Source organism: Mandrillus leucophaeus, unplaced genomic scaffold (assembly GCF_000951045.1).
Source record: "Mandrillus leucophaeus isolate KB7577 unplaced genomic scaffold, Mleu.le_1.0 Scaffold3, whole genome shotgun sequence".
Lineage (NCBI taxonomy): Eukaryota > Metazoa > Chordata > Mammalia > Primates > Cercopithecidae > Mandrillus > Mandrillus leucophaeus.
The window spans coordinates 2,566,481-2,577,085 of NW_012103142.1; positions in this window are offsets into that span (position 1 = coordinate 2,566,481).

A 10,605-nucleotide genomic window follows, 5' to 3' on the forward strand; every position below is an offset into this window, starting at 1 on the left:
GTGCACGCCTGTAACCCCAGCTGCTCAGGAGGCTGAAGTGTGGAGATCACTTGAGCCCAGGAGTTTGAGGTTACAGTGAGCTATGATCACATCACTGTACTCAAGCCTGGGTGCCACAGCAAGACCCTGTCTCTAAAAAACAGAAGGAAAAAAAGGGGGGAAAGACTTGATTAGACATTTCTCTGAAGGTGATACACAAATGGTCAACAAGCATATGAAAAGATGCTCCATGTCGCTAACTTTCTGGCAAATGCAAATCAGAACCACAAAGGGGTAACATCTCACACTCACTAGAATGGCTGCTCTAAGAACAGAAAATAACAAGTGTTGGTGAGGACGTGGGCAACTGGGATCCTTGAGCACTGTTACTGGGGGTGTAAAATGGTGCCTCTGCTGTGGAAACTGTATGACGGTTCCTCAAAAATTCAAAATAGAGTTACCCTTTGATCCAGCAATTCTACTTGAGGGCATAGAACCAAAATAATTAAAAGCAAGGTCTCTAGGAGATATTTGTGTAGACATGTTCATAGAAGCATTATTCACAATAGCCAAAGGTGGAAACATCCAGGCACCCATTGACAGATGAATAGACAAAACATGATATATGTATATGTAAAATGCATGATTCAGCCTTAAAAAATGAAAACATTCCTTTCTTAGATCCAGGGACAGGCTGGAAAAAAATTGACAGATGCTGCAACATGGATGAACCTTGAGGACATTATGCTAAGTGAAATATGCCAGTCACAAAAGGATAAATACCATAGCATTCCACTTATCTGTGGAACCTAGAGCAGTCACATGCATAGAAACGGTAGAATGGTGGTTGCCAGGGACTGGGGGGAAGGGGAATGGGGAGTTGTTTAATGGGTGCAGTGTGAGTTTTGTAAGATGAAAAAGTTTGAGATTGGTTGCACAATGTCAATATAGTTAACTGTGCATTGAAAACTGTTTAGGCTGGGCACTTTGGGAGGCCAAGACAGGAGGATCACTTGAATCCAGGTTTGAGACCAGCCTGAGCAACATGGCAAAAACCCATTTCTACTAAAAATACAGCAACAACAACAACAAAAAATATAGCTGTGCATGGTGGTGTGTGCCTGTGGTCATAGCTACTTGGGAGGCTGAGGTGGGAGGATCACTTGAGCCTGGGAGGTCAAGGCTACAGTGAGCCATGCGTGTGCCACTGCACTCCAGCCTGGGTGACAGAGCAAGGCCCTGTTTCAAAAAAACAAGCGGGGCACAGTGGCTTGCACCTGTAATCCCAGTCCTTTGGGGGGCCGAGGTGAGTGGATCACCTGAGGTCAGGAGTTTGAGACCAGCTGTTGGAAACAAATGCTCGCTGCCACAAAGAGGAACCAGCACTGAGACAAAGGATCTCTCAGCAAGGCAAATTTGCTTCTGCAGAAGGGTGCTTCTCGTAGGTCTGGTCGCCACGAGAGCACCCCGAACAAAGGAGGGAAGGGGTTTTATTCCTAATGCAGCTTGTCCCTGCTACTGTGTCCTATCTCCATTGGCTGGAGTTGGATTGCACAATCTAAGCTGAACCAGTTGGCTAACTTGAAAAGTGCAGGAATGCGGTTACACTGGCAGGGGTGGGGGACAGTTTCCGCCAGAAGGGCCATTGCGGCAGGAGGGGTAATTCACAGAGTGGGTAGCAGATGTGGAATGTGGGCTCTGTAGATAAGGACTGGCGGGACGGTCGTTTACCAGGACAGGGGGACACAGAGTAAGGAAGTCTGGTCTTGAAAGCAGGGAACAGAGGACAAGGAAACTGAAACAAGATAAACCTTTGAAGAAGAACTTCTTACTGTATTTAACAGTTCCTCCCTTCAATATTTTATAGTGCTTCTTCAAACTTTTAAAATATAATTTGGCTCTGTTGTTTTACGTGGTCTTTTAAAAGAAAAAGCTTATTTGAATAAGGAGGAAAAGGAGGATTGAGGGAGGTTTTGGTGAGAGCTGTTTTAACAAGCTTTTGTATTAATCCTTGGGCACAGGGTATGATACAGCATCCTACAAGAATAAGCAACCCTATTTCCATGGTAAGAGAGGTGGGGATTGAGGACGTAAGTCCCTTCCGTTTGCTGAACCAATTTCCCATTAAATTTGTGAAGGGGCTGTTTAGTCTAGAAGATTTGCTAACTTGTTGGATGAGGAGGTTAGGCCTTGCAAAGCCTTTGTTGTTGTTTTGTTGGGGGCTGTGTTATTAGGGATAAAAGTGTAACATTGGACTTTCATCATGACACAGACTCCAACCTCTTTCGCTAGTATTATGTTGAATGCTATTCTGTTTTCCCAGGCCATTTGACTGGTGGGTCCTAATTGTTCAGCTATCATAGTAGCTCTAGTATAATTAACAAATCGTTGTTGGTTGTAATAAACGTAATTTGTGTAATCTACATTTTTGTTTATAGTTGACAACTGAAACAGCACAGATTAAACTCCTGCAGCTATTTGATTCTGGGCTTTAAAGTTACCTGTTACTCTTTGTGGAATTCTAATAGCGTCTATATAAACGTGAGGGTTAAAAGATCCGGTGAAGCCCTTTTTTTTTTTTTTTTAAACTCGGTTCTGACTTTCTTGCTTACTGTGTTGGCGGAATGCCAGGGTGACAGGGATGGCCAATTGAACTGGAGCACAAGTGCCACTCCAATTACTTGGCAGAGAACTTAATAGTAGTTTCCCGCAATACCACCACACGTCTGCTCGGGAGTGAGTAAGGACAGCTTGACTGGTAAGTTCTGGAAAGGCTTAGTCTCGCTGCACCCTTTTAGGTCTTTGAGAGACATTAATTTCTCCCCCTGCTGTGAGAGACACGAGGCAAAATTAACATCTGAGGCTGGAGGCCGGATGGCCCCTGGGGGCTGATCCGCAGAGCCTCTGACTTTGGGGAACAGCAGTGAGAGAGTCTTGCGTGGCTTGCTGCCCCAGGTTGTGGGGGTTTGGAAGAATCTTACCGTGCAGCTTATGCCCAATTCATTAGAAGACCATCCGAGTGGGAAAGGGACTATTTGAGCCCCTGGCCTGTCTTGCACAAGGGTAACAGTTGCTTTTATTTAGTGTGCGAACAGAATATTTAACCCATTCCAACCAGGCATTTGCATTTTGGTATCCTGTCTCAACTGCTGAAGTTTGTTTTAAATCTCTAATGTTTATAATGTCGACTATGGCTTTGTTATTGGAAAAATTAACAGTTTGATTGAAAGAAGGGTCTGGAGAAGGAGAAAGGGAAGGGGGTGGGGGATCAATGAAGCGCATTTCAAAAGATCCTATTGCGGCCCGGCGTGGTGGCTCAAGCCTGTAATCCCAGCACTTTGGGAGGCCTAGACGGGCGGATTACGAGGTCAGGAGATGAAGACCATCCTGGCTAACATGGTGAAACCCCGTCTCTACTAAAAAATACAAAAAACTAGCCGGACGAGGTGGCGGGCGCCTGTAGTCCCAGCTACTTGGGAGGCTGAGGCAGGAGAATGGCGTAAACCCAGGAGGCGGAGCTTGCAGTGAGCCGAGATCCCGCCACTGCACTCCAGCCTGGGCGACAGAGCGAGACTCCGCCTCAAAAAAAAAAAAAAAAAAAATCCTATTGCGTCTGTCCCAGAACAAAAATTAGCTTTTAGGCCATAGAAATGCCTTAGAGTGGGGTTAGTATCAGTGGAGGTGGGAACAGTGATAAAGATTTGTACAGGGTGACACTGCTAAGGCTGACAATTACAGGGAGTTACGCCTTTGGTAAGGTGGATGTAGGGCTTTAGATTAATGCAACTTCCTGCTGGGGAGGTCTAGCCTTGATATTTGGTGGTCCAGAGTTCATCTCCCTAACCATAACAGAACCTCCACCCCGCGCTGTGTGCACATCTGGTACAAGTTTTATGATTATTAGCAGTTTTGTTTATTTTGGAGGGGCAAAGGTACTTATTGATAGAGACTAACTTTCTTTGGTTTTGGAGATCCTTCAGGGCAGAATGAGGCAAGCATAAAAGTGATAACTTGAGGTAGGCTTGATTTAGTTATGATAATCATAAGGTGACTAGCTACGAAGTGGGAAAAGACGGTAGAATAATATAGTAGATATAGGAGGGTTAGGTTTTTCTTAGCTTTAGTTTGGTAGGACTTTCCCCTGGAATAGTGGCCCGTGACTCTAGAGGTGGTGATGTTTTTTCACTCGAGTATGATGAGTTCATCCTTTTTTCGCTGTTCGGACTGCAGTTTCAGTGGCCAGGAGTACTAGATAAGGTCCTTCCCAAGCTGGTTCAAGCTTTCCTTTTTTCCACCCTTTGATGCGGACATGATCTCGGCTGATGTTGATGTCCTGGGAATTCCAGGCGTGGCACCTGTGCTAAGAGACGTTTGGTTTTAAGAGAAGAGAAAGTGGAAGATAGACCAAGTGCATAATTTTTGAGAAACTGATCTTGTCTTTTAAATGTAGGAATGTCAGTAGTGGAATGTGTAAATAAGATAGCCCATATAACATTTTATAAGGGGATAAGCTGATATCTTTCCAAGGGATGGTTCTGATTCTTAACAAGGCAATGGGGAGACATTTAGTCCAGGGTAGCTGGGTTTCTAGAATTAATTTGGTTAGCTGGTTTTTTAAGAGTCTGGTTCATTCTTTTTACCCTTCCTGCCAAGGGATATGGCATTCCCATTTTATGTCTAGCACCTGGGCTAGCTTTTTAATGACATGTGCAGTGAAATGGGCTCCATTATCTGAATCCATGTTTTCTATTAGTCCAAACCAGGGTATAATGTTTTTAACTAATGCTTTAACTCCATGACTGGTGGTTGCACTTGAGAATGGAATAGTTTCTACCCAGTGAGTGAAGTGGTCTGCTATTACCTATAAGTACTTCAGGCAACCGATTGGGGGCATCTCGGTGTAATTAATTTGAGCACTTTGGAATGGTCTTAGCCCTGGATTTTTGCCCCCAGGAGGTTGCCTTTTTAGGGTTTGTTTATTAGTTTTTCTGCACACCCTGTAACTATCTACTACTTGCTTAGCGAGAGTATATGTGCTTATACACCCATAAACTCTGAGGACTGCACCGCACATGGCTTGAGGTCCCCAGTGAGATCCTTGGTGGAGCTGCGACAATATTTCCCTCATGAGAGGTTTAGACAACATTTTCCTCCCGTCTGGTAGTACCCACCTTCCCTCTGAGCTTTTCTTGGCTCCTATTTCCTTTAATCGTTTTTTGGTCTTTATGGGAGAAGAGGGGGACAGCAGCTGGAAGGGAGGCAAGGGGCTAAATGGAAAACGGGTACCACTCGGGAAAAGGCAGCTCGCTTTCTATTTGGTCAGCTAGATTATTTCCCCAGCTTTCAAAGGAAGGGTTTTCTTTTTACTATTTTCCCAGGATTTTAAAATTTGACCTCGATTGGAGGAACTCATAATTTCTCTCGATTTCCTTTTTTTGACCATGTATCAGGATGGATACGCTTTTCATCTGTGGTGGTGAGTAAGTTTAGGGAGGTGAGAAATTTTCCCTGATTAATATAGTGGCTTAAGCCAAATTTCAGCATTAGATCTCTCCTTAATAGGTTTGTTCTTGCCTCTGGAATTAACAGAAATTTAATATTAGCTGATCTGCTTTTATATATGACTTTTGTTTCTTTTTCCCATTTGGGACATTATCTTTTGAAGTGACCTATTCTTTTACATTTGAAACATTTGTCTTCTTTCTTTCTCTGCCTCTCTCTCCCTCTCCATCTGGCTGTCTGTCTTTTCCTCCCCCTCTCTCTTTCTCTTTCTGCCTCTCTGTCTCTCTTTGCCTCTTTTTCTCTTGCTCCCTGACTCCCTCTTTTCCCTCTATAGGTTGATCTTTCCAATTCTCTATTTTTTGTAATTTCTTTGTGATATTTGGCTATTAGTAACAAAATGGAGCTTTAACATCCCCTGTCCAAGGGAATCCTTTAGGTTTAAGCCTGTATATTTTCTTACCTGTTCTTTGAGTCTGTTTAAAAACTCCATGGGCCCTTTGTTTTTTCCTTTCTGCATATTAAATGTCGGGAAATATTTTGGGTTTGAGGCACTGATTCCCGAATCCCTTTAACTATCATTTTCCTAGGACCTTTCATGTTTTCTCGGTGGGCTGCATTGTTATTATCCCACTGGGGGTTTTGGGCCGATGATTTTTGTTCTGCTGCAGGGAGATTTTGACTGGGAGGGTGTTTGCACTCCCAGACTGTCACAGCCGCCCTGCAGATCATGGTTCTTTCCTCCCCCGAAGAGAGAATACTTAAGATGGACATTAGCTCAGCCCAAGTGTATATGTGTGGTCCTAAAAATTGGTTAATTTGATCTGCAACCCTAAAAAGATCATCTAAGAGTGGTTTAAGTTTCTTCCTTAGGTTTCTGACCTCTGAACTAATTAAGGGGGCATTTACAAAGCCAGTTTCCACCTCCTCCTAGAGGCACTTCGCTTAAGGGAAAAAGGGTTGGGGTAGACTTTTTTGAGGAGGAGGGGAAAGGGAAATTTTGAATCCCACATGCTAGTGGATTGTTTGGGGTTAGGGATTTTAATTTCCTTAGGGGAGGTATTTTCTGGCTTGTTTCCTGCAGTTTTTAGGGGATAGAGGAGGACAGGCCCCTGCCACCAGCACAGGGCATAGTCTGCTGCTTCCTGGGAGGCAGGGCTTTGGTTATTTACGTACTTTATTAAAAGTTGACAAATCTAATCCTTATTTGACCCAAACCTTGGCCAGAAAACTGAACGTTTAAAAATAGGTTCTTTGGTCCAAATAAAACAACATTATTTTATCATCTGTTGCTTTTCCTTATGTTTGGTCCTTTGTAGTTCCTGTTTTACTAGGGGTATTTCCCATCCTGGAAGTTAATGGGGGCTCCGTCTCTCGTATGAGAGATTTCTTGCACCCTTTTCCCTGGAGGCTCAGCCTGAGTGTGTGTGGGGCTCAATCTCTTTTACTAGAGATTTTTTTTCTTTTTTGCTCACTTTCCCTGGAGGCTCAACCCCCACACTGGAGATTTCTTGCACTCCTTTATTTTACTCCACACTCGCTTTGCACTTACTTGTGTGTCTCATTTACACACTTTTAACCTCCAAACTGTCCCGACCACCAAGGAAGTACTTCCCCACCCCCACAGTTTTTCTTACCTTGGTCTGTGCCTAGAGTTACCTGGTCACCATGGTAACTGCAGATCTTTTCTTCCCCTGTTGCTGAGAATCTGGGTTTATTTGTTGTACCGGGTGGGTCCTGATTCTTTACCCCTGAGGCTACCACAATAAGGCAGCGGGACATGTCTCCTCACAAGAGGTGATCAGAGACCCTTTCCCGGAGGAGAATGAGGTCCTCATACGGGCCACCAAATTTGTTGGAAACAAATGCTTGGTGCTGCAAAGAAGAACTAGCACTGAGACAAAGGATCTCTCAGCAAGGCAAATTTGCTTCTGCAGAAGGGTGCTTCTCGTAGGTCTGGTTGCCACGAGAGCACCCCGAACAAAGGAGGGAAGGGTTTTTATTCCTAACGCAGCTTGTCCCTGCTGCTGTGTCCTGTCTCCATTGGCTGGAGCTAGATCAATCTAAGCTGAACCCAGTTGGCTAACTTGAAAAGTGCAGGAATGTGGTTACACTGGCAGGGGTGGGGGACAGTTTCCACAGGAAGGGTCATTGCGATGGGAGGGGTAATTCACAGAGTGGGTAGCAGATGTGGAAAGTGGGCTCTGTAGATAAGGACTGGCGGGAAGGTCGTTTACCAGGGCAGGGGGACACAGAGTAAGGAAGTCTGGCCTTGAAAGCAGGGAACAGAGGACAAGGAAACTGAAACAAGATAAACCTTTGAAGAAGAACTTCTTACTGTATTTAACACCAGCCTGGCCAACATGATGAAATCCCATCTCTACTAAAAATACAAAAAAGCCAGGTATGGTGGCCCATGCCCAGTTACTTGGGAGGCTGAGGAGCAAGAATTGCTTGAACCCGGGAGGTAGAGGTTGCAGTGAGCCAAGATCATACCGCTGCACTCCAGCCTGGGCAACAGAACGAGACTCTGTGTCAAAAAAGAAAAAAAAAAAACCTGAAAAATTGTTAAGATGATAAATATCATGGTATGTGTTTTCTACTATAATTTAAATAGTTGTATAAATATTAGCCATTGTTATTTCACGGGTGAGGAAACAAGATATCCCAACACAGAGCTGGACCCAAACCAGTGCTCTTGCCAAACATTGGAGGCCTCTGGGTTCCTCAGACTGAGGAGGTCCTGATGAGGACCTTATGAGGGGCCCTGTTTTGCAGTTATCACCTAAGAAATCACACTGCAGAAGCGGGCAGCACTCTGTAGGAAGTCTGGTCTTGGTGATCATCTAGTCAACTGGGGTTGTCTCAGGTTATAACTTGGTTCTGAGGCCCAGACTTGCAGCCTGAGGGTGGCTTGGTTTATTTGTTTACCTACTGTCACATTTGGTAACAGCTGAAGGGTAGAAGGGTGCAAACCTCACTGTACTGTCTTATTACAATCTGCTTCTTGTCAACAAGACATGGCTGGGTTCAGAGAAAGTTTAGAAGCCCATGTAGAAAGCCTTGGCGTGACTTTGTGAGAGACAGAGTGGGGAGAGAGAGAAGCATTTACCAACTCACTCAAGCAGTGTAGCTTTCTCTGCAGGGGAAGTGTGTTGGTGACAAAGAGGTGAGGGTTCCCAGAACCGTCAGGAAGTTATTTATTTATTATTTTTTGAGATGGAGTCTCACTCTATGGCTCAGGCTGGAGTGTAATGGCACAATCTCAGATCACTGCAAGCTCCGCCTCCCAGGTTCATGCCATTCTCCTGCTTCAGCCTCCTGAGTATCTGGGACTACAGGCGCCCGTCACCATGCCCAGCTAATTTTTTGTATTTTTAGTAGAGACAGGGTTTCACTGTATTAGCCAGGATGGTCTTGATCTCCTGATCTCATGATTCACCCACCTCGGCCTCCCAAAGTGTTGGGATTACAGGCATGAGCCACTGCGCCTGACCTATTTATTTATTTATTTATTTGAGACAGGGTCTCACTCTATCACCCAGGCTGGAGTGCAGTGGCATGATCACAGCTCACTGCAGCTTCGACCTCCTGAGCTCAAGCAATCCTCCCGCCTCATCTGAGTAGCAGAGACTACAGGCGTGCGCCATCATGCCCGGCTGATTTTAAAATAGAGACAGGGTCTTGCTTTGTTTCCCAGGCTAGTCTCAAACTCCTGGCTTCAAGTGATCCTCCTGCCTTGGCCTCCCAAAGTGCTGCAATGACAGGTGTGAGCCACTGCACCTAGCCCAAATTTCACCTAAGGGGGTAGTGCTAATTAAGATGTAGCAAAAACATATTTCCTTGAAATTCAGTACATGCTAGTGACCATGTAGTAAACAAAGTTAGGTGTGGTGTATCTGTACAGTTGCCTTGTAAATAAAGGAAACTGTTTTTTTGCAGCTATATTCCAGTAGGCAGGTAACTGAAAAACAGATATAAGGACATAGCTCTCTGCTCCCAGACTTCCGCCTGGTGTGCCAAAGAGATGAACATCCTGCCACCAGGAGAAACCATGCTGGCTGGGCCCAGGGCAAGAGGGATGGTGTAGATCAGGGTAGGGCTGGGCACTTTTCGCAGCCCAGATACTTGGAGAGAAGCACAGAGGTGGAACAGTGGCCAGCTGGGGGCAGCGTTGAGGAAGGGCTTGCCCAGTAGCACTGGGCTGGATGTCAGCAGTGGGGTGGGCCCTGGCTTGACGGTCTCCAGTGTGGCTCTGAATGAGTGGGGAGAGCTGGAGAGGCAGGCTTGAGTTTCCTGCTGTTCCCTATTTTGTAGGTGTCAGGCGCAGACGGCAGATGCTCTGTGGTGGTGCAGCCGTCTGCCTGCCTCATTTTTCACTTGCCTGCGAGTCGCTCAGCCCAAGGGGGCCCCATCTTTCACCTCAATGGAACAGTATCCGGTTCACAACAGATGGGCCAGAAATGTTTGGGGGCTGGCTGACCAGGGCACCAGACTGGGTGGGGTGGTCTTAGAATACTTTTAAGGAAAATACATTTGATCTTCTTATTTGGTAAACTTTGAGTTATCGATTGTGACTAAAAATAGATTTAAGATCAACGTAGCCTGAAGACCATGGACCCATTTTACAGTTATGGGCTCCCAAAATTCAAGTTGCTGCTGGTTCATCACTTGGAAAATAATTCAAGACACAATATCAGGCTGCAGGGACAGCCAGAGTATCATGGGGCTTTGGCCTCCACATCTCAGGTAACAGGAGTGAAGGGCCACTGGAATACAGACAAGAGGCTGCCTTCAGAGGAGGGACAAAGCCAACTTACTGAGCATCTGCTATGTTCTAGATGGGGGATGACGGATTGGGTGCTGAGGATGGTGATGAGTGAGGCAGTGTTCCTGATCCCTCAGTGGGAGAAGGGGAATCACATTTTATTAACTACAGGTAAAGGCTGGTGTCATGTTAGGAAGACTCTGGTATCCACAAAGGGCAATAGAGGATATACATGGGTTTAAGTTTTTTATTTTTATTTTTATTTTTTGAGACGGAGTCTCGCTCTGTCGCCCGGGCTGGAGTGCAGTGGCGCGATCTCGGCTCACTGCAAGCTCCGCCTCCCGGGTTCACGGCATTCT